The following is a 21,577-nucleotide window of genomic DNA, read 5'->3' on the forward strand; positions in this document are numbered from 1 at the left end:
AAATGCCAAAGCCAGCTTTGCACCCAGGCAGTGTATCCCCACAGTTTCTGCTCCTGCTCCTAACCCCACTCCACACACTCCGCCCCCCTCAATTCAGATGTTGTGCCTCAGTTTAGGCCCTTTCTAGAGTCCTGCAGAAGTTTGGAAATCATCCAGGGTTGACCGTGGTGGTACTCTATGACCCTGGAGGCCAAAATCCAGGCAGGAACACACACACACATACGTACACACTCATGCAGCATTGGTGAACTCATGCACACCTATGCACATGACTTGAGTAAAGGGCCACCTGCCACCAGCTCCATGCTGAGTCTCCCCCTTGCCAAGCCACGACACACGATGTCAAGTCTGTCATAGATGTTAAATTCAAAGTCTGGTCCACCACGGGGCAAGATACCTTTGTATAGGTGATGACTTCAATGCTCAGAGAAGGCTGGACACTCCCCTTAGGTCACACAGCAAATGAGGGCAACACTGGGCCAACACCCAGGCCTGGGAAGCTCCTGACAAGGAGCTTTCTCACACCATCCCAAGGTCCCCTCAAGAATTCCCAATTCCAGACATTTCCCCTATTCCTACTTGATTTGAGCAGGACAGGAAATAAGGGGAACAGAAGAGAGGAGAGGAGGTGGCAGGAGGGCAAGGCGGCGCCACGAGCCGCGGGTGCCTGGCTCAGCCCCTGCCCGCAGCCACCTTGAGAGGAGCGCAGCAAGGCGGGGGTTAACTCTCTGCCGTGGAGCAGAAAATCAGGTTCCAGTTATTAGTTGATTTATTGCTCTGTCCTCAATCTGCGCTCAGGTCCTGGAAGGAAATGTTCCACTCGAAAGCATTAAGCGTCTTCAAAGAGCAGAGGCATTAAAAATTGAAATCATAAAGTAGACACATAAATACAGTGCAGGTGGGGGACAGCCCCCAGCAGGCTGGGGCAGGGGGTCCCCGTGGTACCAGGTAGCTACATGCACGTAGGAGCCAACTGCGTCCGGGGTGAGGGGGATGTTCCTTCCCGGGAACGGCGCCCAGAACCCAGCACAGAGCCTGAGCCCCGCCAGGAGCATACCTCATCTTGGGCTCACATCGGCCCTGTCTGAAAACATGGCTCCATTCAGGTCAGAAGCTCAGCCCAGCCTGTGGGACAATGGGGGAGAGGGATGGGGAGGGAGGCGGACGGGGAGGAGGGAAGAGGAAGGGCAGCCCTACCGTGCATGGCTCCCGGCAGGCGCTGCCGTGGGGGCAAGGGCAGCTGGGCCTTGGGCATGGACACAGGGCACCGCTGTTATCAGCACTCCTGCGGTGGAGGCCCGGGAGGCGGTGGAAGCCTGGGAGGCAACGCAGCAGAGGTTCCCAGAGCTGGGCCTGCTGAGCTGGGAGGGGGCCAAGGCCTGACCAGAAGCTGGCACCCAAGAGGATCCTTGCACCAGCCAGAGGGTGACACTGTCCTCGAGAATGGGGATTCCCAGCCCAGGCCGGGGCGCACACCTCTACTGCCCCCACCCCCCTAGAGAGCCACCCCTCCCAGCCCCAGGGAAAGGCCTCACATGTCCCTCAGTTGCCGCATGTCCCACATGGGAAGACACACCTGTGAACAGGTAGGGTCAGAACTGAAGAAACACAGCATCTAACACGCCAAGCAGCACACCACACACACGTTCACGTACCCAGGCACAGGTGTGCACAGAAGCACACATGTGTACACATACGTGTTTCTGACACTTGCACACACAGAGAGGCACACCCCCCCACACACACAGCCACGTGTGCACGTGAGGACATGCCGCACACATGCAGGTTCACACACACCTGGCTCAGGTGCATGCCCTGTCCCCAGACCCAGGCAAAACCCTCCACCCCGATATCAGGCCCCAAAGACACAAGCCGGGAGCCAGTCTGCAGGGCTCTCCTGAGAGAGGGACAAGGATCTAGCATCACTTCCTCTGGCAGTGGGGACCCCTGAGACTCAGCCCTGTGCTCTTGGCCACTCCTATGACCCCCTGGGGTCAGGAGGCCTGGGCTGTATGCCTTTCCCAGGCCCTGGTTTGGGGATGTGTGACCTGGATGAGCCCCTATCCCTCTGGCCTTGCACTCTGGGCTGCAGGGGCCTCCCTGAATGTGACAGCCTCCGCCTGAGCTGGGCAGCAAGCCTGAGGAGAATGCAACCTGGGTCTTCATTTCTAGCAGCAAGAGAGATGCGAAGGGGGCCCAGGGAGGTGGGCAGAGCTACAATCACTGTGGGGGACAGGGTGTGGCCTGGCATGAGCTGAACCCGAGCAAAGACCTCAATTACTGGGAACACGGCCAGGAGGGGGCAGGACGGGGACCTGGGAGGGGCATCTCCAGAGAGGGGGACCTCAGGGAGGCACCCAGGCCTCCGTACCGGGGCCCTCGGAGGATGTGGTAGGGAATGCCACAGTCTCCTGTCAGCACCTGAGACACTTCCCCTGGGGCCTCTGGGACCCATCTCCACTCCGGGGGGTCGTAGGGCCACCAGGGCTTCTGACCTTTGCGAGACGGTACAAGCCTGGTTTAGGTGGGAGACCTCTCAAGCTCAGTGGCACGTGGGCCGAGGTGTTTGCCTCACTCTGTGGCTACAGCACACACACCCCTGCACTGACACACCACGCTCTCACCCCTTCACACTCAGCTGCACACACAGCCAGGCTCTGACTTATACACCAACACTCACAACTCACTCTCCCCACACACACGCACAAGCACACTTGTACCCACGTGGACGCCCCCGCACACATACGCACGCATAGTCACACCCTTCCGTGGCGCAGTCTGCCTGAGCCACTGCTGTGACCACTCAAGATGCCAGATGAGCAACCACGGCAGAGCGAGCGGGCAGTGGAGGCGCCGGCCCAGCCCCTGCTCTCGGCCTCCAAAGCCGCAGCTCCAGGTCCTTCCAGGCTCAGCTTCCCAGGGTGACCCTGGGGGCTCCTTCCCACCACTGCCCCTGACTCGCTCAGGTCTCACTGGCTCGGCCTCTCCTCAAACGCCTGTTGTTATGGTTGTGACCTGAAGTGTCCCCCAAACTCGGGTGCTGAAGGCTTGGTCCCCAGTGCAGCAGTGTCCAGAGGTGGGGTCTTTGGAAGGTGACTGGCTCGTGAGGGCTCTGACCTCATCCAGGGTCTGATTCATTGATAGAATTTAGTCACAATTTAGTGAACTATTGGGAGATGGCAGAAAGTTACTGGGTGGAGCCTAGCTGGAGGCAGTAGGTCCTTGGGGTGGTGTGTTTGAAGGTTATATTTTGTCCCTGGACTGTCTGTCTCCTCCCCCCCCACCCCCACCCCCTGCACCCTTTCTCTCCGGGCAAGCTCTGCCCTACCACATGCTCCCCACCACATTCTGCCTCAACACAAGCCCAGAGCAATGGGCCAAGCAACCATGGACTGAGACCTCTGGAACCATAAACTAAAAATACATTTTTCCTCCTTTCGGTTGATTTTCTCAGGTATTTTGTCACAGGAACAGAAAGCTGACTAACACACATGTTGGTCAATGCCTCCCCTTTATTAGGAACCCCTGCTCCTGACCACCAGCTCCAGTGCCAGCCCTGGTGTCCTGCTCACCCACCAAGGCCCAGAGGAGCACCTGTTCCTCGCTCCATCCACCCCCTCCACTCCAGAAGCACTCCTGGCCCGGGGAACCTTGTTCCCCCACATGTAATTTTTCTTAATTGGGAGCTCATTAATTATCCCTATGCTTTCCAGAGGAAATAAACAGCAATTAGAGAAATAAGTGCTATTTTCATTCTCCAGCAGAATCAGCATCGGCGCCCGGCCCACCCAGCCCAGCCGGGCCTGCCCAATGGCCCGCCCAGCCGCCTGCTGGATCCCCTTGGCCGTCCCCTCTGCCCACATCCATCCTACGTGTGGAGCCAAGTGCCCGCCACCAGGCCACCCCGGCAGCAGGTTGCCTCTTGGAATCTGCATGAAGAACCATAAATTGCTGAGAAAGGGCCTCCTTCCCTGTGCAGCAGAAGGTTAGAGTGTTTAAAGAGAGCAGTGGAACTGTTTTTATTAATCAGAACTGCTATAAAGAAAGCATTTTAATTAACATAATTATCCCGATTGAGAAAAGCAGTCCTTATCCCATAGATACTTTTCAGACTAAAGATGCAAGCTGTCACAATCAGTCATAATTAAGTAAAGCGAGCTATTTTTTCCCCCCCTCGATCTTTTCCCCTCTTGGGCACTGGCTCCTCCTTGGGTTCTATCCCGGAGGAGAGATGCAGCAGATGCGACACCCTCCCCTGCGGGTCCCCAGCTGCATTCCAGAAAGAGCAGCAGCGCCCCACACCCCAGGCAACCCGGCCTCAGGCTGCACCCTCCTCCCTCCCAGGTTGGCTCCAGCCCGGCCTCCCTGCCTCCTGGAGAAGGAACACGGCTGCCTCACCCCCGCATCCCTCCTGGACACCAGAAGGGACTTTCCTGGGCCAGCAGGGCCCAGAGGGGAGAATGAGAGACCAGGAAGCCAGTAGGCACCTGGACCACCACCCTGGTCCAGACTGCCAGCCCCGCCCACAGGGACGTTCACATTCCCCCCTAACCAGCCCTCCAGGCCACCCTTGACTCAAATCTAGGCCATTTCCCCACACAACACCCAGGAATCTATCCACACCACAAATCTAAGTATATCACTCTCCCTTCCTTCCTGGGCCTCCTGGGGAAGGCGTGGCCCTAGCCCCCTTCAGCCACATCTCCACTACACCTCCCCACACCTGCTCCACTCCAGCCACACTGGCCTTGCAGATTCCCCTCAAACTTTGGCCACAGGACCTTTGTATGTGCTATTCCCTCCAGCCAGCCATGGCCTCTCACCCTCAGTGCACACATTCATCTGCACAGTCCACTTGAGTGCCATCTCCTCCGGAAGCCCTCTCCTACCTCTTGGACCTGGTCAATCCTCTGTTAAATCCTCTCTCTTCTGTCCCTTGGTAGTGGGGACACAAGAGTCTCACAACACTGCTGTTACTTTGTTTACCTTAGTACCCTCCATTCAACTGTAAGCTCTGTGAAGCAGCCAGAGACCATTCTTTATTATTTTTTTTTAATCATTTGGTTTTTGTTCACTGTAGTGTCCCCAGCACTCTGCCTCAGCTAAGTCCACACCTGTTCTGGCCTCAAGAATGTATTTTGAATTAGGAGGAGAAGGGAAAGAGAAACGCAGGAGTTCCACCTGTACCGTGGTCTCAGGTCCATTGGGAGTGGAGGCCGGGCTGGGTGGCTCTCAGGAACCTTCACCACTCTTCTGGGCCTCAGCTTCTCCATCTGGGAAATGGGCAGCCTGAAGCAGGTAACGTCCTCTGCCCCTCACCCCAACCACCCTGCCAGAGCTGCAGGCCTCCTTCCTCCTCCCCTTGCAGAGCTGACAAATCCACCTGTTCCCAAGTACCTGCCACCTCCGAGGCCACCCAGGAAGGGTGAGGCCTGGCGCTGGCTGTTCCCAGCACCACCCCCAGCGTCTGCAGGTGATGCGTGTGTAGGTGACACCACAGACGTATTTCACCCGACATGCCGCAGATGCCTCCCTGGGAAGGTGCTTGTTTTTCAGTACATCCTAAACAGGAGCCTGCAAAGTGCGTTGTCAGCGCTTTTTAAATGGCTTGTTAATGCCCCCGTAAAGCTCAGCACACTGGCTGGAGGAGACAGCTCGCCCGGCAGCCTGGACATCCTCGCAGCCAGCTGAGCCTCGGCCTGACCGGGGAGTGTCTCCCCGGGAGTCAGGAGGCCCAGGAACTAGACTCTCACCAACAATCATATGCTCAGAGCCCTCCCAGGGACCCAGGCTTGTCAACCCTCTGGAGGTGGCAGGAGGCAGGCTCAGGCCTTGCCAGTGGAGGAAAGAGAACTAATCACTGGCCTTGTAGTCCCATGCCCAGGTTCAAATCCTTGTTTGGCTACTCAGTAGCAATGTGACCTCAGGCCAGTGACCAAACCTCTCTGGGCCTCAAGTGTCCTCACTTATTAAAGGGCAATGTTAACTCCTCCCTCAAGGCTATTTTGAAGTATGAATCAGGTAACAGATGCCAAGTGCCAGGTAGCACGGGATTTTTTAAGGTGTGATAATGGTATTATTACATGTTTTAAATGGCTTTCTCTTTTAGAGATTACACTGATATATTTATTAATAGAATTCTATAATGTCACAATAGCCCAGCAGTGGAGGTCAGTCAGCCGGCACAGAGGCAGCAAGCCTGGTCACGACTGGCGCTTGTTGGAGGGGACATGGGGTTCAACAGACTGGTCCCTCAATAGAATGGTCCCTCCCTTCGGAGGGACGCACTCTCTTGCCTCAGAAGCCTCCAGCCTCCCACAGGACCAGGTTCAGAGACTGGCCCCAGCACCTAAAGCCCCAGGAAGGGGCCTTCTGGGAGCTGAGCCCTCCAGATGCCCCCAGAGGCTCCCACAGCCACAGAAAGGGAGACAGTGGGGGAGGAGCCTTGCAACTGCCTCTGGGAGCCCGGAGGAGTCAGGCGGCCTCTCTCTTTCAGGTCCGAATTCCACTGTCTCAGCTGTGTGATCCAGGGACCCTCACTTCCCCTCTCTGAGCCTCAGTCAGGGGATTAAGTGGGACAACTAATAGAGCCACGTAGCAGCAAACCTGGCCTAAGGAAGAGGCTTAATCAACCTAAGACTCCCCTGCCTTCCCCATCAAGTTTAAATAGGACCCTTGTCACCTGCTAAACGCAGTGGTGGGTGGCTGACCTCTTCCTGGGTACCAGCCTGCAGACCTGAGGAGATCCATCCTGTCCTCCAGAAGTTCCCAGGGAACTTTTTTTGTGACCAGGATGAAAGAGGAGGATAATAACGATGATGGCATCCGTGGCTGACTTCCTGCCACCTGTCCATGCGCCCAGCAAAAGGGTATGGAGCCGGCTCCTCCTGCCCCTCTCAGTCCTCACTACCACCTACAGGAAGTATGGTCTAAGGAGCCCCCAGAGGCAGACATGGGGCAGGTTACAGCAGAGCCAGGGCGGCAGGGAAAGGCCATGCCCCTGCCTGGGCCTCCCCAAGAAGCCGGTGGCAGACAGCGCCAAGGCCAGGGCCCGTGGCCCCCGGAGGCAAGCCTTCTCCAGGTCTCAGTCTCTCCACCTGTGCAATGGGGGCAGAGGGGACCCTGCCCGGGCCGCCTGGCCCCGGGGGAATGTGGGGGGAGGCCGATCCCGCGGGTGCAGGAGCCGAGGCTGCGGTAAGTCGGCCGCGGGGGCGGAGGCGAGAAGAGACGGAGCTCCTGGGCGCGGCGCGGCGTTGGGATATTTTTCCCGGTTGTATTTTTAGATGGACTACTTTCTCTCCCCTCCCCCTGCCTCAGTAGGAGGAAGAACACAGAAATAGCCTCGTGTGCGTGTCGGCGCCGGCTATATATAGTGGGCACCAACCCCGTCACCCCGGGCGTCTCCCACTCGCTGCCCCTGGAGCAGGAGAAGAGGAGCAGGGGAGGCCCTGCCCATCCTCCACCTGCCACGGGGTCGGCTCGGCTCCTCTGGCCCCCTCGGGCCCCCAGCACGCGCCCCCCTGCATGTACGTGGCCGATGCCTCCCTGCACCGACCGGGTCACAGAGACCTTGGGGAGGGCCCTGGGCCATCCCAACGCCTGGTCCAGGGAAGGTGGGCAGCGAGGTGGGCAAGGAGGCAGCTTCCAAGGATCAATGGATGGGAAGGTGCTTGGCCACCATCGGCTGGTCCCTGGACCTGGACCTCCCCGGGTCTCTGTGCACTCTGACCCTTTGACTTTAGGGGAAGGCATCGATCCCATTAAGCATGTTCCCACAAGTGCATCTGAGTCCCAGTTGTTCAGGTGGGAAAACTGAGCAGGAACTGGCCTAATGTCATCAACCAGTCTGTGGTGTAGCCACTTGCTAGTTTTGCTCTCCCATCTCTGAGCTTGGTTTCCTCATCTCTAGGATGAGGTTAAGGTCAGTGCCTACTTCCTGGGCTGTTGTGAGGATGAGATGAGGTGAGCACATGATGTCCCTAATGGTGGCCTCCATGACTAGGAAGACAGCTACAAGCTCTCAAAGCCACAGGGCCCTGGCCAGAGCCGGGACTCCAGCTTCATGGTAGGGGGCTGGCCCCCACCCTCACAACCAGGTCACTCACACGCAACCCTTGTGGTATCAGGGGTTTCTTCCTGATGGCCATGGATCCTGTCACTACCCACCCCAGGACACCATAAGATGAAGGCCTGGCGCCTCCCTTGCCTCCCTGCTGGTCACACTGGCTATGGGGGAGTATCTGAGCAGAAGGACTTAAACCCCAGACCTACCTCTCTAGGGGGTGGGGCTCCCCCCTCAGTGTCCAAAGCTGGTTTGGATCTTGCCAGACCAGGAGATCTGATGAGCTCCACCAGCTTCCCACACCAGGACCTGAGAGGACAAAGCCCTGGGTGGGGAAATCAGTCATGTGACCTTGGGAGGATCAGTCTCCCCATCTGACTGACTCCCCACAGGGGAATTTAAGTCCATTATCTTGTTTAACCCTCACAACACTCCATGAGAAGGGACCCATGGTCATCTTACAGATGGAGAAACTGAGGCTAGCCTGGGTCATTTGGAAAGTGACAGAGAGAGCCTGTTAACCCCCTGGCTTCGTGGACAGCCCACTCTTCATCAAAGGCAGAGCCTGTGTCTGCCAGACCTGGGAGAGCCAGGACAGGAGCTGGAGGGTAGACTCCTGAGTTGAAGGACTGGCTTGAAAAATTCCTGAACAGTTCCAGTGTCTTGGGAGCGCTGGTCTGAGTGGACTCCAGCCTCAGTATATGTGAGCCTCGCTGACCCTCCTCCTGCACCCCTCCGCTGGCCCTTGAGTTTTGGAGATGAAGTGCATAACTTCATTTTTCCATCTGAAGTTCCTTATAGTTATGGTCTGAGGTGGTTTTAGCCCAGAGTTCCCCTCAGCTGAGCACAAGGTGAGAACCACCTCTGGTTGACAAATGTGGCATTCTGCCCCCATCTGACTTGCTGAAAGTGCAGGGCAAGAAGAAGCCAGAGCCCAAAGTGCCCCCTTAGGCCTTCCTCCCACAGACCAGTGTCCATGTTCAGGAGGGCTGTTGTCCACTGCACAAGTCCTGCTGAACCTCTGTCACAGAGCTCATGACCCCACTCAGAGGCCCCCACAGCAGTGACAATGGGCAGGGAGGAAGCCTGGCTCCCTGAAGTGTGGACTGTCTGCCCAGTCCTGCCTGACGTGGGGAAAAGGAAGGACTCGGGGCCAGAGCAACAGCCATCACCCAGGAGGAAGGGACCCAGATATGCAGACACCATGCAAGAAAGACTGAGCCTGTGCTGGCAGCTGCTGTTTGGTTTCTGAGTTTCCATATGCAAAAGAACGAAGTTGGCCTCTTACCTCACACCACCAGACAACTCCACATGGGTGAGAGGCCGAAACCTAAGACCCGAAACCACAAAACTCCCAGAAGAAAACGGGGAGAAGATTCATGATAGGATCGGGCAATGATGTCTTGAATATGACACCAAAAGTAAAAACAGAAAAATGGGGTTAAATCAGACTTAAAAACCTCTGGCTCAGCAAAGGAAACAACCAACAGGGTGAAAAGGGAACCCATGGAATGGAAGAATATATTCAGAATGTATCTGAAAGGGGTTAATGTAAAGAATATATAAAGAGGGGCTCAGAGGTAGAGCACCTGTTTAGCATGTGTGAGACCCTGGGTACGATCCTCAGCACCACATAAGAATAAATAAATAAATAAATAAATAAATAAACTACAACTGAAAAAAAATGAAAAAAAAAAAGAATATATAAAGAACTCCTAGCCAGGGTTGTGGCTCAGTGGTAGAGCGCTTGCCTAGCACGTGTGAGGCCCTGGGTTCGATCCCTGGCACCACATAAAAAAAATAAATAAATAAGCAAATAGAATAAAGGCATTGTGTCCATCTACAACTAATATATATATATATATATATATATATATACATATATATAGAAAAAAAAAAGAACTCCTACAACTTGCCAGGCATGGTGGCACATGCTTGTCATCCCAGCAGCTTGGGAGGCTGAGGCAGGAGGATTGTAAATTCAAAGCCAGCCTCAGCAACTTAGTGAGGCCCTAAGCAACTCAGGGAGATCCTGTCTCTAAATAAAATACAAAAGGGGCCAGGGATGTGGCTCAATGGTTAAGTGTCTCTGGGTTTAATCCATGGTAGCAAAAGAAAGAAAGAAAATATAAAACTTACAACTCAACCAAAATATCCCGAAGTCTGAAAGCAATCTTTGAATGACAACAGAATAGCACTTTTTTCCAAAGAAGATAAACAAATGGCCAAAAAACACATGAAAAGATGCTCGAAACTCCTAGTCATCAGGGAAATGCACATAAAAACCACAATAAAATATCACCTCACACACATTAAGATGATCACTATTAAAAAAAAATAGTAAGTGTTGGGGCTGGGATTGTGGCTCAGTGGTAGAGCACTCGCCTAGCATGTGTGAGGCACTGGGTTCAATTCTCAGCACCACATGAAAAAATAAATAAAGTAAAGGTATTGTGTCCATCTATAGCTAAAGTATGTATGTTTGTGTGTGTGTGTGTGTATATATATATATATATATATATATATATATATATATATATATATATATATATATTAAAAAATACCAGTGTTGATGAAGACATGGAGGAATTTGAAGCCTTGCACACTGCTGGTGGGAATGCAAAGAGGTGTAGCCACTAGGAAAAACAGGATGAAGGTTCCTCAAAAACTGAAAATAGAATCGACATGTGATCTAGCAATCCCGCTTCTGGGTATATAGCCAAAGAATGGAAAACAAGATATCAAAGAGATATTTCCATACCCACATTCACTGCAGTATTATTCACGATGGCCAAGAGGTGGAAGCAACCCGAAAGTCTATCAACAGATGAACAGATTAACAAATAGGTATACACAAATAATGAAATGTTATTTGGCCTTAGAAACAAAGGAAGGGGCTGGGGTTGTGGCTCAGTGGTACAGCGCTTGCCTAGCACGTATGAGGAGGCACTGGGTTCGATTCCCAGTGCCACATATAAAACAAGTGAACGAGACAAAGGTCCATCAACAATTAAAGAAAAATATTTTTTAAAAAAAGGAAATACTGCCACATGCCACAACATGGATGAACCTTGGAGACATTATGCTAAGTGAAATAAGCCAGTCACACAAAGGACAAATATCCACGATTCTACTTCAGTGAGGAATCCCAGGTGGTGAGTCTTAGAAACAGAGACTTGAAGGGAGGTTGCCAGGGGCCAGAGACGGGTAAGCAGGCAGTGGCTGTCCGGTAGGTAGAGGTTCACTCAGCAAGGTGAAAAAGTTCTAGAGAGCTACTGAACAATAAAGTGCCCGCAGTTGACACTGCTGTCCTGTGCACCTAAAATTGATAAGATGGGAAATTTTATGTCATGTGTTTCTGAGCACAATAATAAAAAAAAAAATGATCTTCATCCCTGTCCTATAGGAAACCAGCTCTCAGAGATGTGAAATAACTTCCCCAAAGTCACACAGCTGGTAGGTATCGGCCATTTAGTCTAGCTTCAGAGGCCATTGCACATATCTTTGAGGGAATGTCCAGAGCTAACACATGGGCACTTAACATGGGCTTTTAGAGAAGGCAAGTCTTCCGTAACTTTTTTTTTTTGCTGGGGGTGGGGGATGCGGGGATACTGGGGATTGAACTCAGGGGCACTCGACCACAGAGCCACATCCCCAGCCCTATTTTGTATTTTATTAAGAAACAGGGTCTCACTGAGTTGCTTAGCGCCTTGAGCTGTTGCTGAGGCTGGCTTTGAACTCACGATCTCATGATCCTCCTGCCTCAGCCTCCCTAGCTGCAAGGATTACAGCCGTGCACCACCGTGCCCAGCTAAATCTTATGTATCTTAAAAGGGGGCTTTGCATCCAACAAAGGGGCTGTCCCTGGAAGGTCCTCCTCAGGGAGGACCCCACCTCAGGGCTGTGCTTTCCTCAGTCATGCCTCTGACTGCCTGCCTAATGTTGATGGCCCGGCTGCCTCTTAGTCCCTCTTGGCCTGGTAGTGACAGGTTCTGCCCGGGCCTCTCCCACTGCCCCAGCAGTGTGACCATTCCTCAGCCTGTGAGGAGCCATCCATCACGCCGGGCCCTGTGACTGGCAGGTAGGCTGCCCCGGGGCCTGCAGAGTCCTGGCCCCAGAGCCCACCCAGTTCCCCACCAGGCTGGAGACCAAAGCCTCGCCTTGGCCACAGGTCCACCCCAAGAAGAGCTTGCCGCAGCCCTGGCCATCTCACCCCTACCCCTCCCCCCTGCCTCCAGGGACGGGCCTGGGGGTAGCTCCAGCTCCAGCTTTGGGATTCAGGGAGCACATGGAACCTTTCCTTTTCCACTCCCTCCCATCCATGTGACCTTGACAGGCTCCATTATCCCTGGGTCCCTGCCCCTGGTGGGTGTCACACTACCCCCAGCTAGCCTTTGGGAGAAGCCAGTGAGGCCAATGCTTGGAATGTTCTGGAGGTGTCCTCAGTGGGGGGTCCCTGCCTTTTCTAGTGAAGCCAGGCTGCCTGGGTTCAAGTCCCCACTCTGCCTCCTCCTGCTGTGACTCTGGGCAAGTTGTTTAGCCTCCCTGTGCTTCAGTTGCTTCGCTAAAAACAACTTCTGTGTTGTGGTGAGGATTAAATAAATAAATATCTGCAAAGTGCTCAGAACAGCACCTGGCACACAGCGGGCACCGTGGAAGACTGAGCAGTTATTACCGTCAGTAAGTCACTGCTGTCCTATGTCACAGGGCTGTTTCGAGGTCTGGATTCAGCCAAGTATAAGTAAGACATCCTGAAAGCAAGAAAAAAGGCCCACCGTCCATTCTCCTTGCCCCTCCCCCATCCCTAAAAGGCTTACTGCGCCTCCCCCCCCCCCCCCCCCGCCCCGGCCCCCCATCAGCTCCTCCAAGAGCCCGGGAGGCCCTGAAAGGGAGGCAGGGAAGACTCCACCCTCCCTTTGGGGGCTCAGAGGCCGTGGGGAGGTGAGACTGGATCGCTCAGATCAACCAGGCCCTGCAGTGTTGGAGAGGCTGCATGGGTGCTTCAGGGGCCCAGGAGGCTCAGAACCAAAAGCCCAGAAGCCAGGCACAGGGAGCTGGAGCCAGTGCCCAGGCAAAGAGGAGGCACTGAGGGTTCTTGAGGAGGGGAGCAGGGTAGGCAGAGAAGGCGTCAGGCCCAGCCCTGCAAATATGCAAGCCCAGCTGGACAGAGGCCAGAGCTGGGGGGCTGGGGAGTCGGGGTCAGGGAACAAGCACCAGGGGCCGTGGCCCATTGCCTGCCCCACACCTTCTAGGCAGATGTTTGCCCTGCGCCCCAGGATCATCCTGTGCGGGGAAAGGGTCTTCCTCCTGGAGCACGTCCGAGCCGTGACTGGAGCAGGCCTCCGACCGCCATCCTCCAGACTCCGAGCTGCCACCGACTGCAGGTGGTGGGCAGACGCAGCCCTCGCCCCAGCTCTTTCAGATCTCGACAGCACCCCAAGTCTCCTTCCATCTCTGGAGGCCAGACAAGCCTGGGTTCAAGCCTGGCTCTGCAGCCTCCCACCCATGTGGCCCTGTCACCCTCCCTGAGTTCTGGTTTCCTCATCCACACAGAGTGCTGTTAAGAAGGAAGCAGGCGGGGTGCCGTGGGGCACATCTGTCATCTCAGCAGCTCGGGAGGCTGAGGCAGGAGGATCGAAAGTTCAAGGCCAGCCTCAACAATTCAGTGAGGCCCTAAGCAACTTAGCAAGACCCTGTCTCAAAAAATAAAAAATAAAAATGGGTTGGGGATGTGGCTGAGTGGCTAAGCATCCTGGGTTCAGCCTCAGGCACCAAAAAAAGAAAAAGAAGGAAGCAGATGCCTTAGGTCATCTCCACACAGTTGGTACTCAGAATGGACTGCTGCGCCTCAGTTTCCCCTGCTGCAAAATGAAAGGGCTGAAAGAGATGGTCCCTCAAGGGCCTTCCACCCCAGACCATGCCTCCACGGCAGGCCCAGCCTGCACTGAGGATGGGGGGTCCCAGCAGGATCAGACCCCAGCTCGCGTGCCTGCCCAGCCACTGCTCGACAAGACCTGCCTCCCCCAGAGCCCAGGTGCCAACTGTGAATGACCAGGTGGCAGTATGACTTGCAGGGTTCCTGATCACCTCCAACCAAGGACTCCAGGTTCTCTGTGAACCTCTGGTCTCCCTGGGCCAGGCTGCCAGGGGAGGGTGATCACAAAGGCAGGGGCTGGCAGTGGCCTCCCATGTTGCTTCCTACTCCTCAGGGACCCTGAGTTGCTTAGCTCCTGTGAACAGTATGACTCTCATGACTCCTATTTCCCTTTTCCTTCTGACTACCAGGAAGCACAGGGCCAAATATTCAGCCCAACATGTGACCCTACGTGTCCATGTTCAAACGTTCCCCAAGCCTGTTCTATCACGTTCTATTCTTGACCGCCATGGATTATGTCTTAGTATCTCTCATCTGCTTGGACCCCTTTCCATGATGGCCTAAGGCGGGTAGAAGACAAAACCATATCAACATTTAAAACAGCAACCCCATCCCTGGAAACTTGAGGGCCCAAGGCTGGGGGCAGGAGTGTCCGGTGGATGGGGGGAAGCTGGCAGGCTGCAGCCCGGTCCCTCTTGGCTCTGGTGTCAAGTTGCACATGGGAGCCGGGAGAGTCCCTGCTCTCATCTGAGAACACCCTACAGTCTGCTAACGACACTGATGACTTTGACTAGAATTTATGAAGTGCCCGTTTCAGGGCAGCCGTGGCTCCTAGCACTCTCTGTGAATACGTCACTAATGCTTGCTTGGTGTGATCGTGCCCCCCTCATACACACACACCAAAGTTCACATGTGGGAAACTTAGTCCCCAGTGCAACAATGTTGAGAGGTGGGGACTTTAAGAACTGATTCGTCATGAGGCCCTGCCTTGTGAATGGGTGCAGGCCGCCATCCCGGGGTGGGTTTGTGATCACAGGTGTGGGCTCATTTTCTAAAGAGTAAGTTTGCTATAAAAGCAAGTTCAGGCTCCCCACCGCCCTTCTCTCGCACGTGTGCACACGCAGGCAGTCTTGTCCTCCTGCCTTCCACAGTGACACGACACTGCAAAAGGCCCTCCCCAGATGTGCCCCTCCTCCTCGGACTTTCCAATCTCCAAACTGTAAAATGTAAATTCCTTTTCTTTATAGATTAGCCAGGCTCTGGCATTCTGTTGTAGTGTCACCAGATGAACTAAGACACGCAGAGAGTCGCTCTAACAAACCCCTGGAAATGTGCAAGAGGCTTCAGAACCGGCTACTGGGCAGAGGCCGGCGCCTTTGGAGGAGCAGCCAGAAAAAGCGGGTATCGCTAAAAATGGAGAAGGAAGGGCGGTTCTGGTGGAGACTCGGAAGAGGAAGAGAGCTCCGGGGAGAGCATGAAACGTCTTCAAGACTGCTCAAGTGGTCAGGACCAGAGAGCGGGCAGAAACGTGGCTGCTAAAAGCCACTGGGGAGAGATCTCCGAGGAACAGGAGGAGCAAGGCCCTGGAAACCAGAGGAAAGGCCACCCCAGTCCTACAGCGGCAAAGGGCCTGCTGGAACCGTGTGCGTGTCCTAGACTTTGTGGAAGGCCAGACGTAAGGACAGTGAACGAGGCTATCTGGGCAGCAAAGCACTCAACGTGCCGCCTGGCTTCCTGAGGCTGGAAAACGCGAGAAGAGCGAGGTGGTTAAAGGGGAAGCAAAATTTAAAAAAAAAATCTTCAGCCTGGAATGTAAAGATGAAAAAGCACGTCTGGGAGAGAGCGCTCAGGGTGTGGCCAGGCGCCTGTTTGCGGGAGAGAGAATGTTATGGATGGAAGGTTCTATTCTTCAAGACAAAGGGAGAACCACCCAGAGGCCTTCAGGAGATGGAGGAGGCCAGCCAGGACCTGCAGGGCCATGATTCCAGAATGACACCTGCAGGACCTCAGCATGCTGCCTTGCACCGCCTCGGGCCTCTGATTCCCAAATTCTAGCACAGAACCCTTCACTGTCCCACTGTGGCTCCAGTGGGTCCGGGTGGTACGGGCCATAAACTTTGGCAGCGTCTGCAGGTGTGCAGCATGCCAAAGCTGAGGCCCCCGGTGGCCTGCACCTAGATTTCAAAGGGTGCTGCAGACAGCCTGGAAGTCCAGTCACACGAGTGGAGCCACCCCCGAGAAACCCCCATCAGGGGAATGCCTCCTGGGGCTATGGGGGTGGGGCAGCCTCTGAGACCCCAGAACTGTAGGACCACCAGTGTGCAACCCCAGCCTGGGGAGGCTGCAGGCAGGAGGCTCCTACCTGGGACGGCTGCTGCGGGGACTGAGCCCAGCAATGCCATCCGGGCAGGGATGCTTGTGGCCTTGAGTTCCCAACTCCTGCCCCAGCGTGTCCCGTATAGGGGACACAGAGCCAGAAGAGATTGTTCAGACTTCATGTTGGGCTGGGTACAGTGGCGCACGCACGTAATCCCAGCAGCTCTGGAGGCTGAGGCAGGAGGATCCAGAGTTCAAAACCAGCCTCAGCAAAAGTGAAGTGCTAAGCAACTCAGCGAGACAGGAAAATGCAAAATAGGGCTGGGGATGTGGCTCAGTGGTCGAGTGCCCCAGAGTTCAATCCCTGGTACCCCTCCCCACAAAAAAAAAAAAAAAAAGACTTATTGTCGGCTGGGGTTGTGGCTCAGTCATGGAGCACTCACCTAGCACGTGTGAGGCCCTGGGTTCCATCCTTAGCACCACATAAAAATAAATAAGTAAAATAAAGGCCTATGAGGGAGACAGCCCGGTCCTTGCCCTGGTGAGGGTACAGAGGCTGACCCTGCCTCTGTGTACAGCAGCGTGGGCAGCCATCTATAACTTAAAAAAAAAAAAAAAGACTTAGTGTCAGTTCCAATGTTGCCTTTGGACTTACTTGAGACCAGTCCCCTCTTCCGTCTTGCCTGTCTCTCCCCTTTGGCCTGGAAACCTCTCCTACACCTGACCCGTGGTGGCATTTTGGAAGGAGATGACCTGTGGATTCCCAGGCCCCAGCGGAAGGAGATTTGCCTCAAAGGGAATCGTGCTTTCAGTCTCACGGGCACCTGACGTAGACGGGACTCTGGACTTGGGCACTTTGGAGTTGGTGCTGGAACAAGTTAAAACTTCAGGTCTGTTGGGATGGAATGGGCAGATCTGCATGTGAGAGGACGTGAACTGTGGGAATCGGGGAGTGCGCCCAGGGTTCCTGTGCTGGAAACTCAAGCCCCAGGGCAACGGTGCTGAGAGCTGGGACCTTAAGAGGTGAGTGTTCCTGATATTGCAGGAGTGGGTCACTAATACCAGATGCCAGTTCCTTGATCTTTGGCCTCCCGCCTCCAGAACTGTTAAGAAGTAGATTTATTTCCTTTATATACTACCTAGTCTCTGATATTCTGTTAAAACACTACTAAGTGCACTAAGAAAACCCCTTAACGGCCCCGAGAGGCGGGTTCTACTATTGTTCTCTCTTCACATAAGGGGAAACTGAGGCAGGGTGCTTACACACAGCTGGGAAGTTCTGAACAGCTACTCATACTGCCTTGGGGATTCGGGCACTTGAAAGGACATCTCACTGGGAAGCAGGGCCCCATGACACCCCAGGCCTAGGAGGGAGACAGCCCGGTCCCTGCCCTGGCGAGGGTATAGAGGCCGACCCTGCCTCCGTGTCCAGCCTGGCACTGGCCCTTCCCTTCCCTCCCGCCGCATGGGCAGGCATCAGGCCTGAGATGGGGTAGGACCCACTGACTCCCCAAGCAGCAATGGTGGTGGGCCTCGAGGGGCCGTCCTGAGACTGTGCAAAACCAGAGCTGGGCCCCAGCAGGCCAGGTCAGAATCCTGCCCACCAACTGTGTTGCTGTGTGATCTTGGGCAGGTCATTCCACCCTCCTGACTCCGTATCCTCCACTGCGGATGAAGAGAACAGAAGGACCACTTACCGTGCCTGACGTACAGTGTCTTAGTCACTAATCATTTTTATCATCCTAGAGTAACTAGGCCACCCCTGGGTGCCACTTCTTCCTGGCAGGTATGTGGGGGTAAGTGGGGCTGGGGAGACCCAGAGAGGCATGTATGGAGAACAGGCTGGGCCTAGTTCTGCTGTGGAACTGCCTTGGATGTCCATGTGGGAGAGGGCAGAGGGCAGTGGAGTCTCTCTCTGGGCTGAGCTAACTGAGGTGAAAACCAACAAAACAAAGAAGCATTTGAAGCAGACACATTCTGAGCTTTTAAGGCTAAAAATGTAGGGTGCTGGCCGAACACTCACTCTATTGCTCCATTCCCATTTTAGAATTTAGGATAATGCAATGGAATATTACTCAGCCATAAATAAGAATGAAATGATGGCATTCGCTGACAAAGGATGGAGCTGGAGACTATCATGCTAAGTGATTAGGCCAATCCCCAAAAACCAAAGGCCAAATGTTCTCTTTGATATGCAGATAATAATTCACAATGCAGGGAAGAATAGAAGTTCACTGGATTAGACAAAGGGGAATGAAGGGAAGGGAGGGGTTTGGGAATGGGAAAGACAGTAGAATGAGTCGGACATAACTCCCCGTGTTCATATATGAAGACACGACAAGGTTAACTCCACATCATATACCACCACAAGAATGGGATCCGAATCAGAATATATTGTACTCATGTATGCATAATACGTCAAAATACAATCTACTGTCAGGTGTATCAAAGAGAATAAATATAAACAGAGGTGGGGGTTGGCTCTGGCTCGGGTCAGCATCCCAGGCCCACAAAGGAAACCAAGCCAGTAACCTCAGGCAGCGGTGATGGGGGCAGTGAGTGCTTAGGAAACCCACTCACCCAGCCCAGGCCCTCCCCAGAACTCCTGGGCTGGGCCAGGTGGACCCGGCCCGGCTTCCAGAGCATCCCTCACACTTTTGTTCCCTCAGACAGACGTCCACCCCTCGATACCCACAAGTGGCCTCACCTAAGGCAACGCATCCCATTAAAGCTGACCACAGCCCACTCCTGGCCTCGACTGCAGAGGGAGCCCCCAGGCCCTGAGGTGACCTGAGCTCCTTCCTGGTGCTGCCCTCTGACAGACATCGATGTGATCACGGCTCCCACCCGGGTCCCCGGCCCCCAGCACACACACACACACACACACACACACACACGAGCTCTGACCCAGCACTCAGGCTGCTTCTATTCGAGAGGCTTCTTGGGGCCGTCCCACAAGTCGTAACTAACCCAACGCGCTCGACACAGTATCCAGGAGGCACTGGTCACCACGGCCACCACGGTCAGCCCCGTAGACCTGAACCTGCCCCTTCCTCTCTCCACCCTTGAATGTTGCGTCCATCTGTCTATGGGATCCCCCATGCCCGCTCCCCCTCCTGCCTGCCTCTAGTCCCCCCCATGTGTGCCACCCCTGGGACAAGGGCCTGCAACTTGTCCTCACTGAACTAAGTGGGGCGAGGCCCACTCAGCCACCCAAGGAACGGCTGCCAAGGGCGGTTCCTGTGGAGTGGCTTTTCAGAGGACGCTCTGAACACGGGGCACTGGAAGGGCCTCAAAGTGTAGAAGTAAGACAAGTAGGTTGTGTCCCAGGAGGGAGAAATGTACCCCCAGAGAGGGACCGCAGGAGACCAGGCCAAGTGGTCCCCCTCATAGTTCCGCTGGCTGTGGCCTCCTGGTACCTCCACTGACCTAAGGTCGCCTCCAGCTCCCACCCTCACACCAGGGCTCCTGGTGGCCTGGTCAGAGGACGTGGAGGCCTCTAACCGTGTCCCTCCCTCAGGAGGTCCAACCTGCAGCACAGGGGAGGGGGTGGGTAGATGGCGGAACTAGCGTGGGACCCAGGTTAAACCCTACTTTACCACCAGGTATGTCCCCACCTGCAGCCTCAGTTTCCCCACCTCTACGAAGGGGACACACTACCTGGATGGGGACCCCTGAACTGGCTTCTCTGCCCTAGAATGACAGAAAGGCTGCAGCTGACTCCAGCTACCCAGGGCTGCACGTGTCCCTCTGTCCCCAGGGTCCTCCAGACTCCTCCCCAGGTTCTGATGCTAAGGAACTGATAGGTGCTTTACAATTATTGAGCACCACTGTGTACTTGGTCTTCTACATATAGCACAATGCCCAGGAGGATGCACCGAAGAGCCCCCCTTGACAGATGACCAAATTTGAGGGGAAAGGTCACACAGACAGGGGTGAAGCCAAAGCTAACTCAGGATCTCAGGTACCCCTGCCTGCAGGATGGAGGCAGAGGATGGGGCCCCTCCCCCTGCTCCCCATCTGCTGTGCAGGCTCCGGGGGGCCAGCCATCTCCACCTCACAGGGCCCGGCTCCCTCCTCTCCTTGGAGGCCAGGCCGACTCTGCACACTTAAAACCAGAAGCCCTCGCAGGACTCACCCCTGTGCGAAGTCCCCTTGGAACCACCCTCAGAGGAGACCCTCGAAGCTTGGGGGAGCGAAACTGGACAGAGGATGGTGTGTCTGCCCAGAGACCTGCGGGGGTCTGCCTTGACCCCCTGCCAGACACAGGAACCACAGCCCCCAAATGCTTATTCATCTCAGAGTACAAGAGCCTCAAGGCCATGGCCAACCATCCCCTGCAAAAATCATGGCCTCAAAGGACACCCTGGCCTGCCCCCCACAGGTAGGCCCAGCTCGCCTGGACATGCCTGTGCTCTCTCCTTGTTGAGGGGCTTCACTTCTGCCTGGTACCTGGGCCAGGTACCCACAAGCAGCTGTTTCAAACAGCCCCCCAACACCCCAAACCCTGACCCTCTCTGACCAGGGGCCATCTTCCTCTCCTCCCACCAGAGCTGATCCCCAAACCTCACCCCTTCTTCTCCACGACTCAGTGGCCTCTTCTCCATGGCTACTCACCTCCTCCAGCAGCTCAGGGCTCAGGGGCTCTTCAGCGGGACACCTGCAGGGAGACAGCGGGGAAGAGGTGAGAGGACAGACTGGGGTCTGCTGACCATCCTGTCACCAATCCCATTCAGTCTGGGCTCCCTGGGACAGATGGAGCAGGAGACCTGGACCCTGCCCCCCGAGGGCCCCTGGGCAGCCCAAAAATGCCGGACTCATGCCAGAGTCAGGATGGCACTTTCTATGGAGTCAGCACAAGGACCACAGGTGGCTGGGACCTGAGGGTCTCCCTGCAGCAGCCCAGGGCCCCACATGGGCCTTGAGGTCACGCCAATCAGACCAGGGACCAGCATACCCCACCCCCAGGCCTGCCCACAGCAGAAAACACAGTTCCCTGGCCCCTGGGCCCAAGGGCTGGACGTCAAATCCTCCCTCCTGGGACCAATGTGGCTCATGGTCCCGAGGAGCCCAAAAGAGCCAGCAGAGGAAGCCCCCAGCCCCTCTGCTCCACCTCTGCCTGGTCACTTGCCCTGGTCCAGTCTCAGCTCTGTCACAGGTTCACCCTCACTGTGCCTTGATTTCCCCATCGGTACCAGCAGGTCCATCAGAGCAGGCAGGAGGCCCGGGCAAACACAGCTTACCCTGCAAGCCAGGGCTTCTGATTGGCAAGTCCAGGGTGGAGCCCGAGAATCTGCACTTCCAGCAAGCTCCCAGGTGACCCT

At 55.2% G+C, this 21,577-nt stretch overlaps 1 protein-coding gene across 2 annotated transcripts in view; it reads right to left on the minus strand.

Annotated features, from left to right (window-relative positions):
* Lingo1 (leucine rich repeat and Ig domain containing 1) overlaps window positions 1-21,577 on the minus strand; it is a 192,308-nt gene that overhangs the window by 96,113 nt on the left and 74,618 nt on the right. For both annotated transcript variants that reach the window (XM_058573804.1, XM_058573805.1), the window contains one exon: window positions 20,871-20,913. The gene's annotated coding sequence lies outside the window, so the exon portion shown is untranslated. The remainder of the gene's footprint in view (window positions 1-20,870; window positions 20,914-21,577) is intronic.

This window comes from Marmota monax, unplaced genomic scaffold (genome assembly GCF_021218885.2).
Source record: "Marmota monax isolate L192 unplaced genomic scaffold, Marmota_monax_Labrador192_F-V1.1 WCK01_AAM20220418_F8-fsc00111, whole genome shotgun sequence".
NCBI lineage: Eukaryota > Metazoa > Chordata > Mammalia > Rodentia > Sciuridae > Marmota > Marmota monax.